The sequence below is a fragment of the Mustela nivalis genome (assembly GCF_964662115.1).
Source record: "Mustela nivalis genome assembly, chromosome: 5".
NCBI lineage: Eukaryota > Metazoa > Chordata > Mammalia > Carnivora > Mustelidae > Mustela > Mustela nivalis.
In genome coordinates, this window is record NC_139024.1 from 54,321,584 (window position 1) to 54,335,689 (window position 14,106).

The following is a 14,106-nucleotide window of genomic DNA, read 5'->3' on the forward strand; positions in this document are numbered from 1 at the left end:
GCATTCTTACTGTGATGGTCCTGAATCCTTACCATCTTCACTAATTGTCCCTGAATACATTATTCTCTTTAATGGGTGCTGGTAGAGGTGTATCCTTCTGAGGGCTGTAAGGGAAGGGTCTATTCCAGGTCTTTGTTCTTCATTTGTAGATGGCCATCTTCCTGTTCACATGTCATTCTCCCTCTGTGTGTCTCTGTGTTCAAATTTCCCTTTTCTATAAGGACACTAGTCATATTGGATTAGGGTCCCACCCTAAAGACCTTGCTTTAGCTTGATTACTGTATAAAGACCCGATAGTCAAAAAAGGCCACTTTCTGAGGTCCTGGGGGTTAGAACTTCAACATAAGAATTTTGGGGGAAGGGAGGTACAATTTTACTCATAGCAAGTGTGATAGGCAAATAGAGAAGAAAGTGCAGTGTAAAAAACACAATGATAGGAGGACTTGCTGTCTTTCTGGAAAGTCAAGGCACATGCAATTAAGACAATAATTCAGCTGTGTGTAGTACAGATCCAGAGACTTGTAGCATGACACCGCCTTCAATATCAGGGGTCAAAAGGGATCCCCAGAATTGTACACACTCCTTGTAAGACACCCTCTGAGTTGCCCCACACTACTTACGGTATTCTCACTACTTTCTGCCTAGAGGCTTCAAGACTGTTGCCCCTAATCATGGTTTCCACCATATGAAGCCCAGTTCTGCCCTCATCTGTGTGCTAATTCCCATCAGTCTATGCAAAGACTTCTTCTGGAAAGACTGCAAAGACTACCTTCTGGAAAACACAAGCTGTCACTGGCAAAATACCCATACCCTTGACCTCCTTTCTAAATATTCTCTTCACTTTAGCCTGTCTGAATCCTGGTACCACCAAGGAGGCTGTTTCCTTAGCCACTCTTTCAGCTGGTAGCCATTTTTCTCCTACAGCTCTCTTATCATTGGGTCAAGAAGTGAGGTATGAGTCTTTCTTGCTCCATATACATTCTTCTTTTCCCTTAAAAAGAAACACCTTTGAACATTATATCTTCACATTATAACCTTATACTTATCTACTAACTCCCAGGGCAGTCTTTCTTACTTCTTGAAGATTTTAGCTCCTGGCTCACTCTCTACAAAAATACTCCTATTATAACTCATGATGAGTCTTATATCCATATAGGAAATTATTCTAAAACCTTGGCCTCTCAGTTTCTTGACCTCCTCTATTCCAATTATCTTGTTTCCCACTTACCTCAGTCATGTGATTCCCATGGTCATCATATTTAAAACTTGCCATTTGCAATACTTGTTAGATAATCTTTACCTCCAGAATCCCATTCCATCCTATACCACCATCATATATTTCAGGACCATTCCTCTAGGATCCCCATTCCTTCAGCCCCATCAGCTCCTATAGTTCGATACTTTTTTTTCACTGTCTCTCACCCTTTCCTGATGACCGCAACCAGCTCCATGTCCTTAATTCCTTATTCAGCTAAAATGTTATGGACAATCATTAGAGCAACTCCTTTACTTATATCTATAACATCATCATCCTCTCTCATTTTGATAATGCCAGCAGAACAAATATAATTTCTTAAATTCACCTCTCCACCTATTCCACATCTGCATGAGGATATTGAAAAACACAGTCCTTGTTTCCTGGACTGACTTTAAATCCATGCCTTTATACCCGTTTTCTGTTCTTTCCTCACCAACCTCCCAATGATTTTACTCAACCTCATAGCTAAATATTTCTTGGAAATTTTACATTAGGGAACACAACTCCTGTTGTCATGATTTAAAATTCATTTTATACATGAAGGGTAAAATTTATTTAAAAGGGGACAAAGTTATTCTTCTTTAAAAAGACAAAATTCTCCCTGAGAAGTCTTTCAGTAGTTACTTCTGCAATTGCAGTTTAAGCAGTAGTTCATAAAAATTCAGAAAGTTTAGGTAACTGAGATTTTATTCCAACTGATGAATCTGAAAGATCTGGTAGTTGATGCTCTAATTGGACAACCAGGACAGAATTCTTCATAAACTAAAGAGAAAAATCAGTTCTCTAAGAAATATGGGCTCATCAACTTCTTTTTAGAAGAAGATGTCACCCCTTACCACTCCTAGTTTTCTCTCAGGCAAAGTACTGTTCTGCTTTGGACATACTTAATGGGCCAGTCATAGTTACTCAAAATGTTTAAATGCAAACTGATGATAATGTCTTCCACTTAACATCATCTCTGTTTTCAAGCACTGCATGTGAATTTGAGATTTGAGAAAAAGTATTTATATGTCATGTATATGTATTTTGTGTGTGTGTGTGTGTGTGTGTGTTTGCTTTTACTTTCTGAGAGACTAGTTTCCAGTTGTAGTTTGACTTGCATTCCCTTCCTTCTCTTAGGAAATTTAATACCTGACTCTAATCTAAACTCCCTGTTTGTGTAACAAAAAAAAAAAAAAAAAAAAAAAAAAAGAAAAAGAAAAAAAGAAAGAAAGAAAAAAAAAAAGAAAAGAAAAAGAAAAACTCAAGTGAAACTGTGGACCCTTCCTTAATCTTGAAACAACCAATTACCTACTCTACCTATTCATAGGTTCTCCTTCCCTTGTTGGTCTGCTTCATGGATTTCCCAACATAGAATAGTATCTATTTATCTAAATCAAATACTTTCCTTAATAGTACTTCAAACTACTTTCTGGTAACCGCCTGTAATTGTGATGGACATTGCTGATGAAAGGTAGGATTCTCTAGAATTTAATGGAAAAAAAAGAATAAAGTACATTTTGATGAATTTTGTTGATATTAAAATGAGTGATTTTTTAAAGTAAAACTTTATAACTATTTTCAAGATCACTACTGGGGAAAGGTAGTGGTTTTAACACTGGAAACACATATTTCCACTTCCTTAAGTTCTCAATTCCCTTCTATAAAGAAAGGAAAGCATAAAATCCCTACTGGTCACTAAAAGTACCTGAGACTGAGTCTACCGGGAGGATACAGGGCCTGCTATCTCAGTCTTTTTTTTTTTTTTTTTAAGATTTTATTTATTTGAGAGAGAAAAAGAGAGAGAGAGAGCATGAGAGAGAGATATCACAAACACAGGGGAGGAGCGGAGGGAAAAGCAGACTCCACAAAGAGCAGGGAGCCTGATGTCTACTCAATCCCAGCACCCTGGGATGATGACCTGAACTGAAGGGAGACACTTAACCAACTGAGTCACCCAGGTGCCCCAATGTTATCTCAGTCTTAATGGTTCCAGTGAATCTGTTGGTTTTTCATCTAAGATGCTCACATCTCTTTCTTAAGTATGAGAAACATATAAAAATTAAATAGGCAATACTTGGACAAATTTGGGACTTGTTATTCATAGTCAAATCATTAAGATCTTGTCTGTCCTTTTCATCTTAAAGAAAATTCCATATTTTGCTTAGATTTCTAGATAGTGTACGTATTTTTCTGTCTTTATTGAACTGATTATTTATTTAAAAATCATTAATGTAGTAAATTTAATTAATAGAGGCTAACATTAACAGATGTTAACATTAGTTAAACAAACTGTCCACTTTGTAAAAACGTTCTTATCATAGGTATTATATTTTTATACCCTGCTGAATTAAAATTGTTAATGTTTACTTAGGATTTTTGCCTCTATTTGCATGAGAGAGATTAGTCAATAATTATTTCCTTCTAATAACCACCTTTTGTAAAGATTTTGGTAACAAGGTTATCATAGTTTCATAAAATGGCTCAGGAGTACACATTTTTAATATATTCATGAATAGTATATGATTAAAATTATGTCTTAAATGTTTGGCAGACTTTCCTCTTGGAACAGTGTGAACTAGAATTTTATTTCTTGGAGACTTTTAATCTCTTTGTTTTTGATGTTTTGCAGCTTCACTGTAATCTTTTTAAGTGTGGATTTCTTTGTGTTTTTTTTATTCTGTTTTGGATTTTAGGGCTTCCTGATTCTGAGGATTAGTATTTTTCTCCATTCTTTACATTCTGTCCTCCTTGCACTCTAAATATATTTATTTTATTCCTTCTTAAACTCTTCTCTATGTTTCTCAATTTCTCCTTTATATTTTCCATCTTCTTGCCCTTCTGTGCTGTAATCTGAAATTTACCTTTTAATCTATTTTTCAGTTTTCTAGTCCTCTCTTCAGCTGTGTCTAATTTTCAGTTGATTTGAGTTTTGTTCATTATTTACTTACTGTTTTATTTCTAGGAGTTCTATTTAGTTCTCCTTGGTTATATGTGTGTATGTATGTATGTATGTATGTATGTATGTATTTAAATAAGCTCCATGCACAGTGTGGAGCCCAATGTGGGGCTTAAACTCACAACTTTAAGATCAAGACCTGAGCTGAGATCAGGAGTCAGATGCTTAACTGACTGAGCCACCCAGGCACTCCATCCTTCATTAGTTTTTAAAGTCTCTTGTTTCTGGCACACACTTCCATTTCCATATTTTATTTCTTTAAACATATTTTTAAATTATGTTTAGTCAGCTAACATATAGTACATCATTAGTTTTTGATGTAGTGTTCAGCGATTCCTTAGTTGTGTATGACACCCAGTGCTCATCACCATACATGGCCTCCTTAAATACCTTTCACCCAGCTACCTCATCTCCCCCCACTTCCCTTCTGTAACCCTCAGTTGTTTCTCAGAGTTCAAAGTCTCTCATGGTTTGTCTCCCTCTCTGATTTTATACTCATTTTATATTTTATTTCTGATAATTATATTATCTAAAGTCTTATTTATGGAGTCTTGTTTGTGCATATGACTAGGTTCTCCACTGTAAGCTCATGACATATTATCCATGGCATTTCTTTGAAGGCTGGGTTGCAGGTGGGTTTCCATATAGGATTTGCATCTCTCTGTAAAGTTACTGATGGAGTCTTCAACCCAGGGTTACTGTAAAGTGCATTCCTAACTTGAACTTTGTGAATGACTGCAGAGTGTAAATTTGGTTGGTAAACTCATCTGATGCCTGGTGTTGTTATAGATTTTCAGGGAAAATATTTTCCTCCCAGTGCCAATTTTCCTGTTTTACCCAGATAGGCAATTTTTGTTGCTTCTCCTAGAAGCAACAAAATTTTTAATAAATAGGCTTCATTATTTAACTTGAATGAATGTTGAAGAGCTAGGACTTTTTTCCTAGTTTGTATTTACACTTTAGGCTAGGAGATATTCCTATTAAATTTGCCATCTTGGGAGAGATTCTCTTAGTTTGGAACTCCTGTTCATTTAGAGATCATAAAGTTCAAGATCAACTTCAGCAAACACCCTCAGGGTAAATGCTGGCTTCAGTAATCAGCTCACATCTCCTCTTACTTCTTTGAGTGATTTTTTGATGTCTGTGAATTTTTGGCATTTCTACTATCTCATATAAGCATTTAAAGCTTTTTAAAAATTCCATTATTTTCAGTTCTTCTTAGAGACAATGTCTATTCAGAGTTTATAGTCTATGATCATGTATAGAATTTCCAAAAACAAAACTCAGGAGTCCTTTTGAGGACTGGAAAAACCATAGCTAGGCTTGATGTTTTTTATTTAGCTGAGCTGACATATTAAACTAATTACAAGTTTCAGAAACAGTAAAGCATATATTTGCTGCTAATGTCATTCTGTGGCTTGGGTCTTAATTATATAAGAATGTCAATTTTCTTTTGTATAAGAATGGGAAATAATGATTATTTGATCCTTTTAGTTCTTTGAATTTTTAATAAATAGGCTTCATTATTTAACTTGTTTTCAAAAGCCTAAACCAAGCAAGAGTTTAAAGACATTGCTTGTGTCTAATCTGGAACTTGTAGAAACTTAAAAACTAGTTAGTGGAGAAAATGCTAGAAATTTACATAATGGCTTATAGATTTTTTAAATAAATTCTTTTTCTTTTCTCGGTACATGAAAAATCAAGAGTACACTGTGCTTGAAATTTATAAGTTCTCACAAACATTTTTTCTACATGTTGACATAAGAGTAAAATAAATGAAAAGCAACAGTCATCTCTTAAGGGATTACAAGTCCAGCAAGGAAATGGGAAATAAAACTTTCAGTCTAACATTTAAAAGGCTCAGGTTTCATAAAAGGACATGCGTCTTTGGAGAGTTTTTCACTGAGACAATGCATGTCTCAAGTGGAGGCTTTGGTGTGAAAGATCACAAGACATCATTTCTTCAGTTTAATAATCCATTTAATACCATCTTTCAATCCCATTTCATGCTCAGTAAAGCAAGAATAAGTGAACTTTTTGCTGACACTGGTTTTGTTGAAGAGCTTTTGTTTATAAAACGGTGGTGACATGATCTTATCATGGTCCATCATTATTGGGTTGCTTCTGTCCCCCATCCAAGTAATGCTTTCCTGTGATGTGTGCAATTTTTTCATAGCAATGACTCCTGTCTTATGCTAAAGTGGTTTGACAGTACTTGTTCGCTTTTAGAAGAGAGACACATTCCAACATTCTGCCTCAAAAATCTACTTAAGTGTTCACCTTTACTCAAACATCTCTGAATTCTGAGGAGAAAATATGAATTCTACTGTTTAAAAATGAACAAAGACAAAGGAAACTCCGGACACTGAAAAAACTTTGGGGGTGCTGCACAGTGGGTACTTGATGACTCTATGCTGAAGCTAATTCTTCCATGAGCTTTGATTACCTATGAAACACAGGCTGACAAATTACTAAGAAAAGGAGTCGGGGGAGTTGAGCAAAGAAAACTCAGCCCTTAGCATTATGTCTACTTAACATCTGTGAATGTTATGTACTATATATTTCTATTTTTCCTGTCTGAGATTCATAATAGTAATCAGAGAATGATATGAGTTTAGGATCAAAGATGTTTACATGGAGTATATTTTAATGGCCTGACTCAACATTTGCAAAGGAAATTCATTATTATGGCTTTCATAAAATTTGTATACTATGACAATTTTATCTTAAATTTTTATAGCACTTCATGGGCTGTTTTCACACAGTAAGTAATATTGCTCTTTCTTTTTTAAGATGAAAGAATGGAAATTTAGAGACCAAATGAATGATCTTATCAAAGTCTCATAGCACAGTGTTATTAGCAAAACCACATTCTGAACGTAGGTCTTCTGACTCATAAATCAGTGCCCTCTTTGTCACACCAGCCATGCTCTTTGGCATCCCAGGATTCCCTGATGTCCCTCTGATTACTGTCCCTCTATCACACTTGGAAGGGCACCAAAAATATCACACAAATCAACAAATAGTTGATCTAGGCACTCACCACAAATCTGATCCCCAGTTTAGGAGATTCTTTCTACCATATCACAAAATAAACATAAATTTCTATGCACAGCAATGGTCTATTATGGATTCATTAAAATTGGGCAATGGATACACACACCACTAAATAACTAAAGAGACAGTTTAGAAAAATATTTATGAATGATAGTTCCCAGAAGGGTTTCACATCATGAAGAATCTAACAGATATAAAATGTCCACTGTATGTGGAATGTACTCCTGGTAAAAGTTCTTTGCCAGAAGGACCTGAAGAGGGGGAAATATAGGACGTGTTTAAAGGAATATCAGATTTCAACCACCATCAGCATAAAGGTAGAGGGATGTAGAATATCTTAATAACTCTGATGTGTACAGAAATGTTTGGAGAATAGAGAAAAATATTACACTTAAAAGTAGGGAGCTGTGTTTCAGGGAAGAGAGCTGGAAACCCAAATCAATGACTGGGATCAGCCCTTATACTGCCACGAGAAGCAGGAGTCTTGGGGTGAGTCTCTAGTCCTTTCTGAGCCTTGGCATTCTCTGTAAATGTGGGATAATGACTTATACCACAAAGTGGTTTAAAGGAGTAAATTAGATTGAGTGTGAAAGTGCTTTGTAGATTGTAAAACAATACACAAGGTAAGGGAGTTTGAAGGACTGCTTGTCGCATATGTCTGTAAAACTTGGCTACGGATTTTGTCTTGATGGTACCAAGCACCCAAGTAGTAAAACCACCTTCCTAAACTGCCTTGGGTGTTTTACAGACAACGCTCTTTCTGCCATCCCTTTCCCAATACCCCATGGTTGTTCTTTGACTTGATGCACCAGTTTGTGAAGCTATGTGTCAAATGTCAGATGTGGCATTGGGGAAATGGTGCAGTAAGTTTTGTGCCTCACTAGAGCATTACTGAGTATTTTGTACACTTTGGTAATGCCTAAGTCAGTCACCACTAAGAGCTGTGTTCATGTGATAGCTCCCATTCACATCTGAGATGCTATGTTTGTTTACACCTGAAAAAATATTTTCATTAAAAAATTTTTTTTTTCAAGAAAGCGCATCATTCTTTCTTTCCTACTCCTGGCTCTTTGTTCCCTTTTTTGAATTCCTAGAACTGGGCATCATACTCCACAAAATTATCATGGCAACCACAATCGGTTTCCGTTTGCTTAGACACATTTTCCTCAATCATGGGCAACAGAATGATAAAGGGTGGACTTCTATAACATGTAGCTCTTCCCATCTTCATTGGCAATGCTGTCAAAACAAGCATAGGTGAGTTTTCAAGTTATCTGTGAGGTCAACTGGAAATCAAAAGGCATGAAAAACAGTCAGTTTGCATTTAACTAGGGGGTCAGTAGAAAAGAAAATAAAACATTTCTTGCATCTAAGAGTTCAGTCATATGCCAGATATTAATCACACTCCCACATAATTAATGTTGTGCTTGTGTTTTGACAGATGGCTTGATACAAATTAGAAACCACCTTAAATCTTATTCAAGATTCTTTTTTAAATGTCAGTACTGAATTTCATACAGTCTGACATAAGAGCATGTGTATAAGGTGTAGAGACAGACTGCAAAGAAGCCCCAGCAGTTATTAACAGATATGTAAAGCAGTATAGATTTGGGGGTGTGCTATATGACTCTGTCTCTGCTCCAACTTTTATCTGTATCTGGGATTGAGACAGAGAAGAAAGCTGATCAAATGTACAAATGAAACAAAGATGGGCAGGATAACGAACAAGCACGGCAGACTCAAACTTAACAGGAAAAAAAATCTGGCATTGAGAGTAGATTTACAGTAAGTCATAGGTAAGAACCAAAGATCCTATAATGAAGAACTGAAGGCTTCAGTTTCACCGAAGGTGATATGGTTTCTTAAGACATAAAATTAGTCTGTGTTGATAGGAGGAAATGTTGAAAGATACCTTTTGCATCTATTAACAGAGTCCGTCCTTCCTCAAAGGCTGCACATTAGAATAACTGAGGAACTTTTAAAATAAATTCAGGTTCCCTGGGCTTTCCACAACTTGTCTACATTCTTTTTCTGAACATCTTGCAGCTACCTCTTCTGGCATGTGATGTGACTGTTATATTCTTGTGGTTCTAAAATCTTTTATTCAATCCCATGATATTTTTGTATATCTGATTCAGTATCTTCAAAAATTAACTTTTACATTTTCCTGAGATTACCTCCATTCTGTCAAGAACTAGCTGGTAAGACTTGGCTTTATTGAGTATTGGCATTGCTGCAAAACACGAATGTTCTTGGCATAATTCCTCACAACTGCCTCCCTAAGTAGTTTCTCTCATATTTCATGATTTGGTTGAAAACCCAATATGGTTAGGAAAAAGATGTGCATAAGTGAAGCGTAATTATATTGATTCATGTTCAGCTGATAAAGATTTATTTGTCCTCAAGGCATAATAATGGCCGAGATTTGCCCATGATCAATAACTCTTGAACCGATAAATCTTGATATTGGCAACAAAAGCCAATATCTACTTAAACTTTTTTCAAAGTGTTGTTATAATATGCTGATGGCATGAAACATATGGGCACATAAAACATAGTCTCTTGAGCTTTATGTTGACACTGTATTTGTATCCTCTAAGAGTTAATATTCTAGATTCCAGTGACATAGAAGCAACCTGCTGATCAAGGGGAAAGTTAATAATGAGGACTGATAGTTAATAACAGTTTTTAGAAGAGCAAATAAGATTAGTGTATGTGGAAGCACTTTGTTGAAACACAAACCACTGTAGAAATGTGAAGTATAACAGAGTTTGCCTATGGGTTTTAAGCTTTGTGCAGCATGCTTGCAAAATAAAGATTTTTTTTTTTTTTTAAAGAGCAGGAATAGAAGATATGAGAGGAAATGAGGCAAAAGGAACAGTGACAACACTATATTGGGTACCTAGCATGAGCCAGGAGCTAAGGGGATTATATGATGTGTATTTTTATATTTCATTCCCATAGTCCTAATAGGTTCAAGCCAAAACTCAAGCACAACTCAAATTCCTACATGTTTAGCCTAAGGTTTAGGCTAAGGAACTGGTTCTACAGTTTTAAGTAGCAGAGCTGGAATTTAAGTCCATGTTTGTCTAAACCCAAAGATCATGGTCTTTCCCGGTTGCTGTGAGCAGAAAGTTTCAATGGTTACCTTTTCAAAGTCATTTGGGATTTGTTAGTGGCATGGCAAGTCCTTTCCTTAGACTGGCTAACAGGCCTGTGCTGTTCTTCCCTTTTCACACTAGCATTATTATCCCTGCTACACTCACATGCCTCAGAAAACTCTGTGCCATGACACTATATCTTGGTGACTGACAATGATAAAAGGATGAATCATGTAGGTTGTTCCTTGAGAAAGGGAAAAGATTTGGGGGGACAGAAGGATGCTGGAATGTCTTCGGCCTTCAGGTACACTTAGTGTCTTTCCCTTACCATCTGGTCAGCTGCCATTAAAAAAATACCATATCCTGGGGGCCTTAAACACTAGAAGCTTATTTTCTCATAGTTCTGGAGCCTGGGCAGTCTAAGATCAAGGCGTCAGCTGACTTGGTTCCTGGTGGGAGCTCTTCTCCTAGGTTATGGATGCCTACTGTGTCCTTATATGGTAGAGAGAGGGAGAGAGAGAGAGAGAGAGAGAGGTTGATTGATCTCTGATGTCATTTTCTCTTTTTGTAAGGATACCAGGTCAAGCAGATCAGGGCTCCACACTTAATGGCCTGATTTAATATTAATCACCTCCTTAAAGACTTTATCTCCAAAATAGTCACATAGGTATGTGTGTGGGTGTTTGGATTTCAACATATGAATTTTGGGGAGCACAGTCAATCCATGGCAGCCAGTGCAGCACATTGGACCTGTACGCAGAGATGTCCTCATGGATTCATGTTCATTCTACCACCTATGGCCGTCCACATAAACTCGGGCAAATTTCTTATAAACCTTCCTGAATCTCAGTACCATCACCTGACTGATAACGTGGAAATCATTATGCTGGCCCAGTGAACACCAGTGGGTTACAAGGAGGAGGGACCTTGACAACATATAGGTAGTCCCGTGTTTCTGTGCATAAGATTTCCTGAGAAAATGTAAGTGGGACTAACATCCCAAAGATAGACTAGAGTGTCAGAAGGAACTTCTATTTTCTGAACTATAGAAAGTATTCTAAAATCTCTAAACATCATCTTGTAGATAGAAATTTTAGAAATATATTTTAAGTTTTTATGCATGTTCTTTTAGTCATTTACTTATTACTGTCTTTTAAATTTCCCAGGTAATATACAAATACATATTGAAAAAATACTGATGATACTGAAATAAAAAGCAAAAATCTCTCTTTGCCTTTTTTTCAGAAATCCCACTCCAAGCTGCAATGATAACTACTATTGTCAATCTGGTATGTTCCATGTTATGTATTGACAAGAACGCAGGTGTATTTCTATATATGTTTATGTAAACATGTATAAGCACAGACTTTTGTGGAACGCTTCCATGTTTGTTCTTTCCCTTCTCATTGAATGTGTATTTGTCTTCTTTAAGATTTGTTATTATTTTCTTTTTTGAGCTAAAGATTTGCTATTATCAGCATGTGTTGAGATTTCTGCCCCTTATCTGGATTATAGGTTTAAAAGACTGTGCTTTTTGCAGTATCAAACCAGTAATTTTCTCCTATTTCCTACTAATTTTTGGAAAACAATGAAGCAAAACGTGCAATTATTTCACTATCTTGGTGCAAACAAACACTGCTGTTCAGACAAAGAGGAAAGCACGGCTGAAGCAGAACTCCCAGTCACCAAGCAGTTTAAAATATCTGTTGGTGGCATCTAACTCCAGCAGCGTAATGGTAGTTTAAGGATATACATGTATATTGCATAAAAGCTCAAGTCATTTTAAATTCAACATTGTAACGTTTGAGTTTACATGTGAAAGTAATTTGTGGAACCATACAGGTATGTTTGTGCAAAGAAAGAAAAAGTAGTCTCATTTTGTTAAAAGGCACTTCTTCTAAAAGTACTTATGAATTTTCCCATATTCATCTGTGCATGTGAGGTTTTGTCATCTGCCTGAAAGCCTTGTCTCTCTTGCATGTAATAAACAGGTCTTATTTTACAATTCATTACAATTTCACTTAGTCTACATGATTCACATTAGTCTTTCTCAAACAACTTGTGCATTTCCTCTTAGAAAAGATAATAGTCTTCAGATGATTTTTTTTAATGTCACCAACAAAACACTATAGATATTCCAACCCCGCTAACAATTTGACTCTGTCCTGCTCACTCTGAGCAGTACCATCCAGTGCAAGGCAATGTCTTGATGGATCATTCATGGAAAACTAAACTAATTACCATCATTCTAATATTCCTATTTAAATGCATGAAAAACTGATTAGCTGAAGGCAGCCCTATATATAGCAGAAATGGCATCTTCTTAATATTTATGCTAATGCAAAAGACATTTTACACAAAGGTTAGAGGTGACAAATGGGTAAGAAATGATCTTAACGTACACATTTGTTTACTTACAATAATGTGTGACATGACTATTACTCCTTGAGAGAGATTTAATTGGCACAGAGGACAAGGTGTGGGGAAATAGATCAGTGTGAAAGTACATATGCATAAGTAGTCACAAATAAATACATATATATTTTTAAGATATGCTCCCACAGAACCACCAACCACTAACAGAGAAGTAGAACACCCACACCTCCAAGCTAGTTTTACAAGTAGATTTCAGTTCACATTCACCCTGAGGTTGTCACATTTTTTAGTCCAGAGAGAATTTTGATGGAAATTAGAAAAGAGTTTAATAATTTAGCTGACTCTGAGTATTATATACCTCTGATATAGAGAAACTAAAACATGTTAAAATGACGCCATTTCAAATTGCAGTTACTATCTTAAGCAAGGAATGAAGAAGTGGGCTTATAAATTCAATTTGATTTTTACACTGTCATTTCCACATGACTAATCCACAGACCGAGTTCTGTTTCCTGCCAGCTCTCTAAGCACGCTCCAAGGTGAGACTCCCCAGAAATGGTGCATAACAATGAGCACATCACGGAAGCAGTGCATGAAGAACAAATAAAACATGAAATTACACATGAACTTGAGAGTCACATAAGCAGGCTAAGAATGGGTTACTGTCAATAACGGATTTCAAATAAGCCTCTGATTTAATGACAACAGAAAGCTAGAGTCTGATTGAGGGCAATCAAATAATTCTCTCCCCCCGCTTCTAACTCATGTTTTGTATGAAAAGAAAACCTGTGCCATCACAACATAGGCAATAGAAAGCTACACAAAAACCCGAAAATGGAAAAGCTGTTTTCCTGAGCAATTCTAATACAACACACATCCACATCTAGAGTATGGTCAAGTAAACGAGAAACCAAGAGAAACTTTTTACTTAGCATACTGGTGGACATTCACTGGTAAGAGTGTATTTGCTTTTCCCTTAAGTATTTCGACTGTGATTGTCCTTGTTAGTGCAACTGTGACTGGGGAAAAATAGGGCTTTTAGATTTAAAAACTGAACATGCAACCAAGTGACTCTCACAGGGGGAAAGGAGGCCATATGGAAAATGACCCCGGGTTTGGTGTCTAAGACAGGGGCATCTTTATAGAGTTTACAGGGGAGAAACTGTGCTCCCTGATTATATCTTCCTTGTCACACCCCTGAATTCCAACCCCCACAACACACACATGAAACTTTTTTTAGCATCTTTAGCATTTCACTATTCATTGTCTAGTAGAGTTTTTTACGTTTTCGAGTTGAATTGTTTTTGAGATGCTTTCAGTCTTTTCCCCAAAGTACTTTAAGTTCTTCTCAGGGAGATCCTGGTATGACAAAGTCT

General features: G+C 36.3%; 1 protein-coding gene and 1 long non-coding RNA gene across 5 annotated transcripts in view; one reads left to right on the top strand and one right to left on the bottom strand.

The window, feature by feature from the left end:
* The window catches only part of LOC309864645 (sterile alpha motif domain-containing protein 5), a 909,922-nt gene that overhangs the window by 400,919 nt on the left and 494,897 nt on the right, over nt 1-14,106 (bottom strand). The window lies entirely within an intron of this gene.
* The window catches only part of LOC309864658, a 35,575-nt gene that overhangs the window by 5,191 nt on the left and 16,278 nt on the right, over nt 1-14,106 (top strand). Inside the window, exon 2 of the long non-coding RNA XR_014311674.1 lies at nt 11,600-11,643. This is a non-coding gene — a long non-coding RNA (uncharacterized lncRNA). The remainder of the gene's footprint in view (nt 1-11,599; nt 11,644-14,106) is intronic.